Source organism: Arachis ipaensis, chromosome B7, assembly GCF_059453495.1.
Source record: "Arachis ipaensis isolate K30076 ecotype BB chromosome B7, ASM5945349v1, whole genome shotgun sequence".
Classification (NCBI taxonomy): Eukaryota; Viridiplantae; Streptophyta; class Magnoliopsida; order Fabales; family Fabaceae; genus Arachis; species Arachis ipaensis.
In genome coordinates this window covers 47683020-47699881 of record NC_142442.1, presented here as the reverse complement: position 1 = coordinate 47699881, position 16862 = coordinate 47683020, and the positions used below count along the sequence as shown (strand labels likewise).

General features: G+C 32.3%; 1 pseudogene; it reads right to left on the bottom strand.

Moving 5' to 3' along the window:
* Nucleotides 1–292: 292 nt before the first annotated feature.
* On the bottom strand, nucleotides 293–11423 carry LOC110265172 (putative alpha-amylase 2; annotated as a pseudogene).
* Nucleotides 11424–16862: the final 5439 nt, after the last annotated feature.

The window sequence follows — 16862 nt, the reverse complement described above, 5'->3', positions numbered from 1 at the left end:
CAAATTATTTTTACCAACAATTACTATTATTATAAATAATATAAATATACTAAAACTAATTACTACAAAATAAAATATTTATACACAAAGTTCTCTTAAAAAGTAATAAAGCATAATACAAATTTAAACAATATAAATACTACAAGTCTATGTTGCATCAATGATGAGCACATAGTTAATGATCAAAAGTAAACAAATAAAGCCTAGCACAGATGTAATATAATAATATAGCAGAGAGAATGAAGCAAAGTTCCCAATTTTTAATTAACCAGGATCCAGCACTAACATCATCTTAGGCATAGGTACGAAGAACAAATCTGTCAAGTCATAATGGGAACAAGATTTAGTTATATACATAGTTAGATGGTAGCTAAGAATTTTCACTACAAAAACTGGTACCAACCTGTTTATTGATACAAATTTAGCCCAGGCTCGTGATATGACATACATCTCTCCTGATGGATGACGAAAATATCTGTTGAACAGTTGATAAATCATCAACTTAAGTGGAGAAAATAGAAAGTATGAGAAAAAAATTTGTGAAACACCGTACAAATACATCAAGAGTTGTGCTGCAAATATAAGTTAAATATTATCTTATTGCATAAATATAAGTTAAATCAGCTGCACATCTTCCCATTCATTCTAGAATCTTATCTTCAGCCTCTAGCTGGGCAGCTGACAGTGAAATTCTTTTAAAAAAGCTTTAAATTAATTTCTAATCAATAAAATATCAGTTGCTCAAAATCTAGTTTTAAAGTGCTAACAAAATACTAATAACAAATTAACACCCAAATTTCAAATAATGATTTAACATGATGTGGATACTGGTACATAAGCAATAATCACATGCTTAGTAAGTAGTTAGGCATAAAAAAGAATATATGATAAAACCAGTATTTTATTTTAGGTGCCCTGAATAATATAAATAAACAGAAGTACATAAATCGTTATCATTTCTCACAGAAGTTCAAAAGATTTTAGGGAAAATAAGAGCAAAATTTAAAATTAACACCAAATAAGTTCAAAACTTGTTGTGTAACACTACAAGATTCTTGCCATTTTGTGGCAATTTTTTTTAAGTTTTGTGGCGGTTTCAAACCCTCACAAAAAGAACAGTAGTAGTTTATAAAACCTCCAAAATTGGAGGTGCCACGAGCTTATTTGTGGCAGTTTTAGAAAACCGCCATGACGTTATTTAGTGATGGTTTTTTTGCTGTTCTGTGGGGGGTTTTGAGTTAATGGATTTTGGCAGTTTTTGTCATTTTTGTGGCGGTTTAAAACCCCCACAAAGTTAACTCAAATTAGAAAAAAAAGGGGCCACAAATTGAACAACGGCAAACCACTACCAGATTGCTATACAAATAAGAGGTTCGTAGCAAGCCAAAAAAGAGGTTCGTAGCAAGCCACATTACTAATCATATTAACTAACCATAACTATACAAATATAAGTAAATAATTGAAATATTAATACATTGATAGAGTATGATTCTTGGTAGTGGATTTACAAAATTTCAAGTACAAAACAAAGATATCCCAGCACGAAATTCTTAGTATAAATCAAACCAAAATCAGTTCAACCAAAAGCAAGATAATATTACACTAGCTAAGGTAACATTATCCTAGGATCATAACTATATGATAATCTTCCATAAATTAGTTTAACTAACTAAGGCAACATTATCCTTCAACAAAAGACAGAATCAAATCTCGAATTCTAGCATTCAACACATCTATACAATGTCATTGTGTATTTTCCATTTTTTGTCTGTTTTAAATTAAAAATTACTCAAAAGCGCCAATAAAAAGATCAATTTAGAGTTTGAGAATGTTAGCATCTACTAGCACATCATTGTAGAATAAAATTGCATCAAATATGGATTGTTGAAATTGCACCTCTTCATCAATTCAAATACATTCCATTTGATGTCTGGAACCACTATATCTTCGGCTTCCCTTTCCTGCATTGCAAATCTTAAGACGTTATGAAGAATATTCACACTAGACTGGAACACCTATCAACATTAAGTTTATATTTGAATATTTACAAGAAAAAAGGAGCTTAATCAAAGATAATCTGCACTTCATACATAATTAAAATGAAAAAAAATAACTTATAAAAATTTTTCAAGGATACTCAAGGCCTACCCTATAACCACCATCAAACCTTGCTCGAAATATATCTGACTTGACTAAACAAACTCGATGAGCATAGAATCTTTTTCCAGTAAAAGGAAAATAGGGCAAATCAGTACATAAACAAAAATCAACTAAAAATTTTAAAAATAAAAAACAAGTAAAAAAGAATTTAGCAGCAACATATCCACCTTCAACCAAGAATGTGACATCAGAAAGCTTTGAATTGTTAACACAGTGCTTGCCTAATAACTCCTACATAATAAATAGATATTAATGCAAAGTTGTGGGAAAAAGGTTTTAAGTAATTACTTTACCTAGACCACAAGCACGACAATCACAGAATAAGAGACCTAAAAATTGTGAAATTGGCAAACACTAAAACACACTCCCCAAGACTACCTGAGTGGAGCCAGTATCATGATTGTCCACAAACGTGACTGATCTTGAAGGCCACCATCCCATCACACCCGGCGGCTTCCCTTGACCATCACGCAGACGCCAAAATTCTCCCTTCACAGCTTCCTGCACGCATATATATATATAATTAAAACAAGTCCATCAACCGATCAAGATGAACACGCATGAGATAAAGGGCATATGTGTAGGGGTGACAATCTGGAGAGTTCTTTTTGTTGTGAAGTCAAGTGCAGCTGAAAGCTATCCAGTGCCATCAATCTAATTGATTATTCGCTGCCTATGGCTGTCTGTAATGCATCCATCATCATGCTATTTTTAAGAGTTCAATTCCGATCCTCATTTACATTTTAATTTTAACAAGTACAGTAGTGCATACACCCACCCTGGTTATAGTCCAAAGAAGAACCTCTAGTTGCAAGAATCCCAGTACTCCCATACACAGAACAATGGCTTTGTTGCTTCGATATATTTTTTCACATATTTTGCTTAAAACCTATGTATACGTATGAAATAATTCAATTATTAACAATACATAGTCGAATTAACCAAACAAGGTTGAATAAGTTACCCTTTTGCAAAATCAAAACAAAAAATCTCAAAGCTTACATTATGGCATAGCCATTTTAGTGAACATATATATTCTTTCTCACAAAGTCTTGGGTGTGGTCAATATTGGGGAACCCCTGGAATATGGCGCCGGTCTTTCTGTTACCCTGAATATGGATGGAATGCAGATAGAGAGATAAAATTAAAGATGTTTTAATTTGTGATCGATATATTGGATCTCATTATGTACCTAATAATTAAGAAGCATTGAATTGAAATATTACAAGTCCACCGGTATCTGAAGTGACAGCACGTTCATCCCAAGAGAGTGGGATTCCATCAAAACGGTTGTAGATTCCTCCACGTCCCTGGGTGGTGCCAACACGATGATTGCTGACAATGTCAGCAATGGATCTGAGTTTGTGTTGCTTCGTCTTAGCAAGCAGAGCTTTCAAGTGATGCTCGGAGCCATAATTAGTGTTGAATGAGTAAAGGTTCTATAGAGTGTAGCCTTGAGGTGAGAAGGAATGAGTTGGTGGTGGCAACCAAACAGAAGTGAATCCATCTTTGGCTATCTCTCCAACTTTACTCTCTAGATTCTCCTACCAATTGTACTTGTACGACTCCCAGTTGAATCCCTGCAAAGTGCAAACAAATTTCTTTATTCGTAGATTTTATCTTTTCTTCAATATCAATGCTAGCTACCTCTTGCTCTGTCTCCTCTATCTCCACGCTAATAAGCATACATATATTTAGATTATTCATTCTTTTAACTGTACCTGAAAGAGTATTTCCTTTCCATTCTATCAACTTATCTTATCTTTTAAATAAGAACATCTCTAACACATGCAAGAGTTTAAATATTAAGTTAAATAAGATAATTTGGATTATTATTTTCCTAGTATTCCTAAGAAACAGAAGTATAACATTTTAAAATTAACACTGAGTAAGAGAATTTAAATAAACTAACGCTTCTGGTAATTTATTACAGGAATATATTATCTAGTAATTGGTAATTATCAAAGCATAACCATAATCTTAACTTGCACTTTTGCAAAATCACATCAAACATCATATACACCTCAGAGTGCAAAATCCACGGCACAAATGAGTTCTAATGTAATAATTCCTAAACAATAATTAATACTAGGGGAGGGGGGAGTAGAAGTTACCTGGACGGAAAGAAGTCCAAGTGCAAAAATACTCCCTTTCTCAACCTCATGCTCAAACGGCAACAGCTTCTGAACAAGGTCTTCTTCCGTCATGAGAGGAGCTTGGAGGTGCTGAACCAAAGCTGGAATAGCTCCTCCATCGACAATCACATTCACCACTTCCTCTGCAAGACACAACCACAGAAGAATTTACACGAAGATACATGCATGACCAAATTTGCCAAAAACTGAAACGAAAGGAGCAACACGCTAAGGGATCGAGGAAGAGGAACAGAGGATTTACCATTTTTGGCAAGATCGGAGAGCGCGTGAGTGGCGCGCTTGGCGGCGGCTCGATCTGACTCCTTCCGTGAGAAAGTGGAGTTGAGGATGGAAACCTGCTCCTGGATGTCGGCAAGGATAGCGTCGCGGGCGTCGCTGGTTACTCTCCCTCTGATCTCAGATGCTACGGCAAGCTTGATGGTGTCTATAGCGAAGAGAAGAATACGGTGGCATAGATCTAGGGTTTGTTTCTCACCCTTGTTCCTCTTTTGATTTTTTTGGACAAGTAGATTAGGGACTGACTATTTGTTTGGACAATTAGGCTTAGAAATTTAAACTATTAATTAATGGAGGTTTCATATTTTACCATAAATAAAATATGTTATGGAGGTTTTTTAAAACTTCCACAAAAAAATCCCAAAAATAAGTAGAAATCTTGTAGTGTAACACCAAAACTTAAAGCATGAAATGAAGTACATGTGGGAATATATTTATTTATTTCAATTAACTCATTTTAAAGTTGATATCAAGCAAAGACAAGGAACTAAATAAGACCAAAAAAGAATTTATATAGGCAATTGCGAACCAACCTCTTCCCCAAAAGACTAGGGTTCATGATCGTTTGTGCCTTCTTCAGAATGACTTCTACAGAATGGAGACACTAATTTTAAAGATATTGGCCCAAAATCGGGTCAACAGGCCGAATCAGTTGAACCGGGCTTGAACCGAACCCAAGACACATATATAAGGACCAATCTTTAGCCATCTTTATTTCGTTCTTTCATTCTTTAACTGGATGAGAGAGAGATTAGCTTAAATTCCTAACCCTCATCACGTTAACTTCCGTCGCCCGTAACTTTCAATCTGGAACTTCGATTGACGAGTCGTTAGCGACTACGTGTTTATCTCGGAATTCTCTTCAATTCTATCGGAACAAATTAAGAATTTGGCGTTTCTCTTATAGTTCTACCTCTCCCTAATTTCATGATTTTAGGGTTTGAGTATTGAGAAATTGAATGATTTTAGGTGAACTCTAGCAGCAGATAATCACTAGGTTTTGTCCAATAGATCTGTGAGTAAGGTAAGAAACTATTAAACCCTTGTGAATCATTGAATTAGTGAACTCTATGATGATTATAGTGATATTGTGTGAAATAGATTATGTTTTGGTTGATTTGGAGTTCAATTGGGCGGTTTGGAACAAAATTCGAGTAGTTAGGTTTGAAGAATTGACATTTGGAGGCTTGGAGCTTGTGAAAGGAGAGGTTTTTGAGGTGTTCTGAGCTTAGAGAGGAATCGGCTAAGGTATGGTTTTGGTTTCTCGTAGTTAATGTTTAATGTCACGTGAAAACTTAGGCTAGAAGACCTTAAGATAGGAATGAGCTGAATGAATTATTGATGGATTGGGTATATGGTATATGATGTATGATTCAATTTCGTAAACGGTTTGATATTGGGGTTGGTTGGTTTTGGAAAAAAATTTAATATTAGAATTGATTTAATTTTGAAATAATTTGATATTAGGAATGATTTGAATAACTGAGAGGTGTTTGATTTGGTGGTTGGAGCCCTTAATAGGTGTCAAAAGTCCAAGTTAGAGGATATGCTGCTGAAATTTTTATGAAAATATGAGACTTCATTGGAAGTGATTAGTTAGAAAGGTTTGTATTTTTAAGGATTTTATAATTTGATTTTGAGTTATTAAGAAAAGGATTACGTTTTGAGTTTGAATTAATTAGAAAGAATGAATTGTGTTTGAGTTGGGATTTTTGGTAGACGGAATGAGAGGTATGAAGATTATGATTAAATTTGAATAAATATAATAAATGAGACATGGTTGAGGATGATTGATGACAAGTATGTCTGTGTTTTCTCTCTGGTTGTAAGGGTGACAGGGCACATAATCCCTCTAATGGTGACAGGGCACATAATCCCTCTAATAGTAACAGGGCACGTATTCCCTCTAATGGTATTGATGCGCAACAGAGAGACAATGTCTGAGTTAGCTACCAGACATGTCGGGTTTGACTTTATAACCGACAGATGAGACTCATCGACCATAGGGTAGACATACATTATATGCATATGCGTGTTTTGTTTGAGTATGCATTAATTGGGCTTGCCTATGTGATTATTATGCTTACCTGCTATATTTGCTACTTGCTGTATCTGTATCCTGCTTGTGTTTGATTTGTCTGTATTGCTTGTCTGTGCACCGGAGTTTTGGAGGATTGGAGGAAGGTGGAAGTTAGGGCTTAAGTTAGAAAGAAATTAGAAATAAGAACCTTAGATAACCTACCCTGTTTATGGTTTCCATTTATAAACTTTAAGTTTTAAACCTGAGTATCGGAGTTCTAGGATCGCTTCTGGCTTTCCCGGGACCTTATATATTATCTATGTGGGCACCTTTACCATACTGAGAACCTATGATTCTCATTTCATATATATTTTGTTGTTTTTCAGATGCAGGTCGAGAGACACCTCGTTAAGCATCTGGAGACCCTCCTTACAAGCGAAGAACTATCTTTTGGACTGTCATATTTTGTTTTAGGCTATGTATAGATGTTTATAAAATCTCCACATGTATATTTTTGTATTTTGTCCCTCCTAGAGATTGACTTGGAGATATAGGTGTTTATTTTGTAGTTTGAGTTTTATTTTGGGTTGTATATAAATATATAATTATATACTCTGCCCGGCCTTAGCTTCGCAGGTCGAGTATGGAGCTTGATATCTGTATTTTGGAACTCTGATATGTACATTACGTTTTCCAGTTTTCATTGATCTTGTCCATTCTGTTTACGCTAATACGCATGAGTGTGATACAATTTTCTATTTTCGCTTTTGATTAGTTTATTCTTCAAGGCTCCTCATTATAAAATTATTTTCAACTTAATAGAGGTAGTGTGGTGTTATGGACCTCTAAAATAAAATACATACGTATAATAGCGGAAAGATATAATATACTAGGAGCCTTGAAAAACAGATAAAGCAAAAATCGCAAAATAAAAAGCGCAATGCTCAAAAAACGGAATTACTTGCGTGCTAAGAAACCTAAAGATCATAGATATGAAAAAGCGAAAGAGTGGATATATAGCCAAGAATACAGCATAACTAGCTCCTGACTCAGCCTGCGAAGCCAAGGCTGGCCGGAGAATATTTACATACATATACAAGTATCCCAAAATACCCAAAATACTGAAATAAAGCCTTAACTCTCCTTAAACCTCTAAGAGGGACAAAATAAACAAGTTTCTTGGAGAGAAAGCTAAGCATATATGTACATAAACTGATAATCAAAAGAACACAGGGACCATTCCGCTTCAGAAATCTAGACGCCTAGCGAGGAGCCTCTTGACCTGCATCTAAAAATAACAACACAGTATGGGGTGAGAACCAGAGGTTTTCAGCATGGTAAAGGTGCCACACATATAATATATAAGGTCTTGGAAATGCCAGAGGCAATCCTAGAATGCCAATACTCAGTCATAAAACTTAAACTCTAAACAGAAGCCATAAGAAGGGTAGGTATTATAAGGAATTCTAAACTTACTTACTTGAACCTAACGTTATCACCAACCTGGCCCATCCTTCCTCCGCTCCTCCATCACCAATGATTTAGCAGAGACATACAACCAAACAATTTCAAGCACAAGTAGAAAACAGGTAGTACAGGTAGCAAATACAGCAGTTAGCAGAGTATATGTTCAGTTAGAATTAGTTTGATTCTGGAAAATGGTTTGAGATATTGAAATTGGTCTGATTTTGGAATTGAGTTGAAAGGAGTTTGAGAAATGGTTTGGTTGGGACCCGAAAAGGGTGGTAGAATCCAAGTTTTAGAGGAGATGCTGCCCAAATTTTTATAAAATTGGAGATTTTGTTTGAAGTGCTTGTTAGAACGCTTTGGATTTTTAAAAAGGATTTTATAATTTGAAAAGGGTTATGTTTTGAGTTTTGCTTTATTTAGAAATGAATGAATTGTGGTTGATGAAATGATATTGAATGTGATTCTGATTGTGATACCAGAGTAGTAGCAAGGATGGTGGTTCGTCCCGCTTGCTCCAGGTTAATGTATGAGATTTGATAATGATGACGCTTGATTTAAACTGAATAAATGTATGTTTGTGATGCCTGGGTAGTAGCGGCAGTAGTGGTTATTCCACTCGCTCCAGGTTGAGCTTTTAAACACCCGCCTGGGTAGTAGCTGCATTAGTATTTATTCCACTGGCTCTGGATTAAGCGGGTAGTAGTAAGGGGGTTGTAGCTCAAACCCACTTACTCCGCATGGGTGTTTCAGTCAATGGTTAGCTACCAGGACGTGTCGGGTTGGCTATATAACTGACAGATGATATCATCAGCCATAGGATAGGCATGTATCATATGCATTTGTATGCTTTGTTTGGGTTTGAATTTGTTTTGGTTTGCCTAATTGCTAAACTTTTATTAACTACTATCTGATCTATTTACTGTAACTGTTATCTATACCTGTATTTTCCTTGTCTGTTTTGCCTGTGTTTGTTTGAGATGTGGTAATTTTTGAGATTGAGTATTGATGATGAGATGATGATTGTGTTGATTGATTATGTGATGGGCTAAAGGCTGTGATTGGTTTCTAATTTGATTGGTTTCTGATTGAGATATTAGTAAAGTATGAAAAATCAAGCTGGTTCAGTATAGACTTAATAAACCGATGCTTGGAAACAGGTTGGTTATTCATACCGTCTAGGAAACTGATTAAGATTTTCTTATAAGAAAAGAAAAGTTTTGGATTTCTGAAAAATTAAATATTGTTTCTTTGAAAAGGTTTTGAGTGATTAACAGTTGGTTATTAAAAGATTCATAAGACAATGATAATCACTGAGTTTGAAAACTATTTTCTTATTAAATATCTTCTTATGACAATTCTGAAACTCCATGATGAGACCATGGGGTTAGGTTCTCACCCCCTACAGCTTTACCTTTTCAGGAATCGGATGAAGGAGCATTATGATGAAGAGTTTTACTGCATTTTGGTTTATATGATGTTGTATTAGTTAGATAATTTTTCTTCCTTCGTCTTTCTTATTATAATTTTGTAAGAGGGATAGGAGTTGTATGTTTTATATGTATATTACATTATAAGCTATTATGTAAGGAGTCTTGTTTACGAATCTATGCCTGTTTGTTTTTTTTTTTTTTTTGAGATAAAGTAATTATTTTTGGTTTTCAAAGAAATCAGCGGTACGATGTCGAGTCAAAGGCTCCTATTTTAATATTAAGTATATAAAGTAGTTGTAATACTTCTTGCTATCAGAGTGAACCTACACCCATCCACCTTCCAAAAATCCTAGGTGTTGCAGTTCCAGCAAATATCCTAAAATCAAGACTAAAAATAGCTTACTGGATTCCAATATTTATGTTGTAAATACATAAATATTCAATAAAAAATATTACCTTGCAAAACCATTGACACACTCAACAAAGACAAACTTCACAAAATAAATTCAGAATCACGCTGCAGAACCGCATCTTACTATTATATAATTGAATCACATCCTACTTGCATATATTACCCACAAGTTTATTATAAAACATGCCTTAAAAACAGCAGGTTCATTCATATCATTCCATATGCCATCAACACTATTGGAAATGAACTCTTTAACTAGATTAGCCCATAGAAGATAAACCTGCAATATATAGGATGGATATTCCAAAATGGAGAACCTAAAAAGGTTAAATTCGATATGAAAACCCCCCACTAAGTTCAATTTATCAATTCCACTACCTATAACATATCACTGGAACACTTACAGCATCAGAAAACTAGCTAGCATGTACCTTTTTATAATAACATCAGTAAAATCTGGTCCATAAATAAGGCTCTTGTGCCTTCTACATGGCAACTCCCTTCCTCGTCCATATGATAGTAGCGGATCAACAACTAGCCAATTACCAAGGTTCTGTAATAAGTAGCATGGCATGCCATTAAGATAATAACTTATAGATTGATTAGACCCTAAATTTAAAATTTGAAATACAATCCTTGCATGATAAATTGGTAGATATCTTAGAAATTACCAACCACTCTACCAGCTATTGATTAATACAAACTTCTACTGAAATTGGCCTACTATATAGATTTTGGACTATCCTACTCCAATATCGTAGCCAATTATTAGAAACAATAATGTTTTACCATGGATCATAAAAAACATAGATGTTGTATAAACAAACCTATCTACCATAGGCAGGTTTGTTCTACCTATTAGCTCTACTCGATTATTTTGTTTGATAAACCACCACATTCTTGAACTAACAATGACAATATTCCAAATTCCAGAGAAAAATCTAGCATGGAAAAGAATGAACATTAATTTAGTTACCTCCATTACTCTATAGTAGTTGCATTATACAGAGGCAGAGTCACCAAAAATTGGTGTTGTTTCTAACCACGGGAATTGTAGCCGCTACACACACATGACACACAAAAAAGAAAGACGCAAAAATCACAAAGTATTCAAAAATCCCAGAATCGAAGAAATTGAAGACGAAAACCTAAATCAAGAACAATCAGAGCGGTTAAAGTGATATCAAGACCGAAATCGAGATATGAAAATTGTATGCACGCGCATGACCGACGATGGTGCAAGCAGTAGAGGCGCGTCGGTTACAATCGACGATGAAGAAGATTGAGTGAGAATGGTGATTAAGATATTGCAGTGTGTTTGAGAGATTGAATTGAGAATGAGATTTGAAGAGTGTAGCGCGTGCGTGAGATTTGCAATAGTGCATGTGGTGGAAGTGAGAATATGATCAAGAACCTCCTCAACCTCTGCGTCAGATTTTCCTACCATCATTAATGTACGATGGTTTAGAAGATGAAGGTAGTGCTGCAAGTTTCGTCATATTTTCGTTTCTTCCTTGGCGAATGACATTGGCGATAAGAACCAAACCTAGCAATGGAGATCTGAGACATGGACAAACAAGAATAACGATGTGGATATAGGGGGAAGATGAAACATGAAGAATGATCAATTTTAATGAGTGTGAATGATTGAAGGATGATAGACGGTCATCGACGATGGTAAGGCCTACGGTGGTGGTTGGCGAGGGAGGGAAGGGTGTAATGAATTTCTCTCTTTTGATTACTTGATTTAGGGAACAAAATTTCTGACTAAATTAAGACGAGACAAAAAAATATAAAAAAAAAAAATTAGTGACAATATTGACAATGGCCACTATTGATTTAGAGAAAATAGAATTAAAAGAATAAAAAGATAATAATTTAATGGCGATAATAATAATACCAGTATAATATATAGTAATAATGGCAATTACATAATTACCACAATAACATAGCTTAAATAAAAAAAAATAGTGGCTATTATATTATGACCACTAAAAGTTTGTCGCTAAAATAATTTTTTCTTATAATAATAAATAGTAGTATTATTTATTTGTCCTTATTAGTTTGTTAAATTTACCCCAACTATATTAGAGGAATATAATATAAATTTTTTTATTAAATTTGACTCTATAAAATTATTTTGTTAATCAAATTGATCTCATAAAATTACTTTATTAAAACTCAATTATTTTATTAATTAGTTAATATATACATAGTTTCTAGATTTTAAGTCCCAACAATTATTTTATAAAAGTAAATATTTTTATATACCTTACTTAAATTTAAGATATTTTAGTGTGACAACAAAAAAAATAATTTGATTATTTTAATTATATCTATTATTTTTTTTTCTAATTCAACTTTTAACACTTAATAATCAACTTGATAAATTTTTATCAGGTGTACGAGCAATCTAAATATCAATAATCAAACTTAAATTGGATTTAATTTGTGTTATTTTTTATTTTTTGAAGTTAGAAAAGATATGTTTATATGTTGATATTTTTCTTTTAAAGTTATCTTTGATTTTGACCATCATAGATAAAAGAATTCTTTGCTATGAATATTATAATAAAAAATTGATTTTGTGATTGTATGAAAATGTTTAAATGATTATTTAGTAGCATAAATAAAAAGAGGGATTATGCTCTTTGAAAATGAAGAGTAGATTGATAAAATGATTTGAATGAGGATAACAAACTCATGTTATGAAAATTATAAATTCAATAGTGATTGAGATTTTATTTTTTTACTTTAAAAGATATTTCTCTTAAAACGAAAGTGTTTGATTATATTAACAGTAAAATTATCCTATATTTTTAAAATAGAAAAAATAGATAAATTTTAAATAATATTTTATTATTTTAGATTATTAAATTCTTTTTAATATTATCCTATATTTTAAAATATAAAAAAACAGATAAATTTTAAATAATATTTTAATATTTTAGATTATTAAATTCTTTTTAATAGATATATTAGTCAAATAATTTAAAAATTAATTATATTTTATAATAATAAAAAATATCATTATAATATATATACAGTACTTGTCTCTTCTATTAAAAATTTTTGGATCTGTGAATAGCCATAAAGAATAGAGTAGGTATAAGCATTAAAAGTGAAGATCAAGACTCAGCTCAAGATTAGAAATAACTAACTAATTATATTTAGTAGCTAACCTGGAAAGTAGGTAAAGTTGTTAAGTTCACTGTTATATATAATAGCACTCAAATAGGCTTGTGTAATTAGAATTCTAAATACAATTTCATTTCATGCATATTTTTTCTTTCAATTTCTTTCATTATCTTATTCTAGGGATTATCTTTTTCATTTTTTTCGTTTCTAGCTACACTCTTTCAACACTTCTTAGCAGAAACTTTGACACTGATAATTTGCAACTGCGTTCGTTTTATGATATATTCTAAATTTTTTAGAAAGTAAGGTTTGAATTTGCCTTAGTGAAACCTTAAAATAAAAAATTCATCCTAGCGTATTTCTCATTAGAAAAAAAGAAATACAATAGGCTTCCAGAGATAATTGTTTTTTATAAAAATGAAAAATACAAAAAGAGAATTCTTCGTCAAAGAATTGTATTTTCGGTAAACGTCTCCTACAAAATTTCTTTCCCCCTGTATTCTTAAAAATCATCTATAGTGCATATTATTAGACTAGACATTTCACCTAAAATACGGCCTCATTCAAACCTTTTAGAATTGGAACTGTTCCTGATCAATGTTCCAATAAATCAATGAAATGATAAATTAAATGGCCCTACACGGCAATACTCTAAGAGCAAGTAGTACTTGAGTTCATTGGCATGCTTATCCCATTATTCATCAATGACAGAAACAACAAATTCTTTCACGTGAAGAAGCAAAAGTACTTTGCCCCGCGAAATTCTATATCTTATTACTATTATTTATATATTTATAGAGTAAAATGTCGTTTTTGTCCCTAACGTTTGAGGTAAATTCTATTTGTGTCCCTAACGTTTAAATCGTCTTATTTTTATCCTTAACCTTTGTAAAAGTTATTCAATGTTATCCTGCCGTCAATTACACATCATGAACGCTTTAGTTTGAGTTTTAAAAATCTCTTCTTGAAGTTAGAATACAAATGTCTGGGATAAAATCGATGATCTACTCCGAAAAATAACTCATCAAATATTGAAACTAATTTCTACAATATTTACATAATTCACTTTTCTAGGGACATAATTAAATCTAAACACAAATAGTGGGTATAATATTAAAATCGACCACATCCAAGTGAGACCTAATTGAGAATGAATACATCCAAGTGAGAATAATTGAAAAATATAATCTAATTTATTAGTATAATTGATTGTAGGATAACATTGAATCACTTTTATAAACGTTAAGGATACACATAGGACGATTTAAATGTTAGAGACACAAATAGAACTTATCCCAAACATTGGGACAAAAACAATATTTACTCTATATTTATATATATCCAGCCTCAAATTGACGGTCCACGAGCTAATGTAGACTTCTTCGTTGCCGGTTTCCATGCAACTAACATCCTGTTTTATATTTTATTTATTTATTTAACATTTAAGAGTAAATACTATTTTCAATTCTCAGACCACTTGTTTGAAATATAAAGTATTTTTACAATTTAAAAATTTAACTAATTAGTGGCCTTTAATATATTAGTAGAATACCATTTACAGGAGTAATAAAAACAAATATTTAAGTAATTAGTGGCCTTTAATATATTAGTAGAGTACCATGTACAGGAGTAATAAAAAATGCTTAAAGGAATTACTTAAATAGTTAAGAACCGATTAAGTAAAATTTTAGTCTCTATCATCTATTTTTACTGCACATATTTTGCTTTTAATTTACTAAAATTTTAAATAAATATTACTCTCTCCACTCCAATTAACTAGGCGATTATATCCACCACTTTGACAAAGTTATATATGCAAGAAATGAATGTATTCAAATATAAATTATTTCTACATATATTAGTTCTTTTAATATATTATTTGGTCAAAATAATAAACAATTATATTTAGAAGCCACGCACAAGATTAACTTTTGAACTTTTGTGAATTAACCTGTGTTTTTAACTTTTGTAAATTGAAGAAAATGATAGAGGAGAAGGTGAAGTGCTCAGTACGTACTACGTAGAAGCTAAGCTACTAAAATACTCGCATGCAATAAACGTGCAATTTGCAAGAATTTAGACGTCAAAATTACATGAATGTCAAATGTTGCATACTTTTCAAAGTCAAGTTTCTATCAAATACTCATTGTCCTTTTGTCTTATCATCATCATGAATAAGCTTTAATATTACTTATTCCAAACTATAGTTTCATACTGTAAAGGGTAGTTAGGACTTTTGGCTTATAGTTCTATCTATATTTACTCTTTTTTAGATATTTTTTTAATATATGTATTTTATTTTTGTACTTAGTTTATTCTTTCTAAAAACTCTCATTGAGATCCAATGTGTTCATCTATTTTTATATGTTTATCAAGAACCCAAATTTGCATTGTTATTGAACCTTAACATGATATCTAGAGCCTAAATCGATCCATGACGTTAACAATTTCCTCTGCCACTGCAAACAAAATTTTTTTAGTCCCAAATTTGAATCTGAAACTACCAAAGCTTCTGGAACAATTTTTGCTAAGTATGAAAAATGGAGTTAACAAGACAATAATTTGAGTTCATAGATTCTAACTTCCATCAATTCCTCTTTGAAGAATATTATAGTGCATTGCTGGTCATCTCTGAAAATCTAGCAAAAGCTTCAACACCATTCGGTTGAATCTAGGAAGACAAAAATAAAATAACTCAGCAAATCAACTCAAACATAAAAGAAGAAGAATCATTCTACACTACAAGGATTTTGCTCATTTGTGGCGGTTTTTTTTTTTTATTTGTGGAGGTTTCAAATCCCCACAGAAAGGATCGTGGCAGTTTCGGAAACTCCCAAAATTTGATGTGCCACGAGCTCCTTTGTGGCGGTTTTCTATACTTTTTGTGGGGGTTCTGTGCTTGCGTTTTGTGGCAATTCTTGGTCAATCATTGTGGCGGTTTAGAACTCCCTTAAAAATAATTTTCAATTTAAAAAAAAACACATTCATGTGGGTTTCAACCTCCACAAATATGTCAATATTAGTCTGAAACAATTAATCTAGATACTAGAATTACACTATTATACTACTAATCAATTATCATTTAAAAGAAATCTTTAAATAAGACACATTAAAAATTTAGAAGGAAATTAAAATATTACATATTTGAACAAAATTTAACATGAATAATTTGAAATATAAAACAAGGTCTGTCAATATGACCTCGACCAAACTGGATAGTAAACTAATATAAAAACCCATTCGCATCCCAATTGGATGAAATAAAGATTGTATTTCAACTATATAAAGCACTAAAATTAATTTGGCTGATTAAAGCATTCTAGCTGTCACTTGAAAATATGATGACACCCTATGCAGAAACCATAAATATATATTGAAAATTTCAAACCCTAGACAAGTAAGCCACTAGAAAAGAGGTTATTTGATTCGGTGAGTTACCGAAATGATCAAACACTATTCCTGGTTGGCAAACATGCTTGAACAAGCGAATGCCAAGTTCTCTTCCTTCTTCTTCCTAGTTGATCTTGGGATCTTCATCATTCAGAACAGGGTCAAGTTCCTTCACTATCTCTATAGCCTCTTCCAACATGTCATATAGAAGCTTTTGTGCTTGCCACGAGCATCATCATCACCATAAGACCAAAAAAAAGGAATTGGAAAACATGTGGAATATAACATCCACTCATTAGAGTTTTCTTTCAAAAAATTAAATTCCTAAGCCGACATATTAGATATAAACCATTCCTATTTTTTTATCTAAATTTTAAAAGAAAAAGACAAATAAATGAAAATTTCTAATT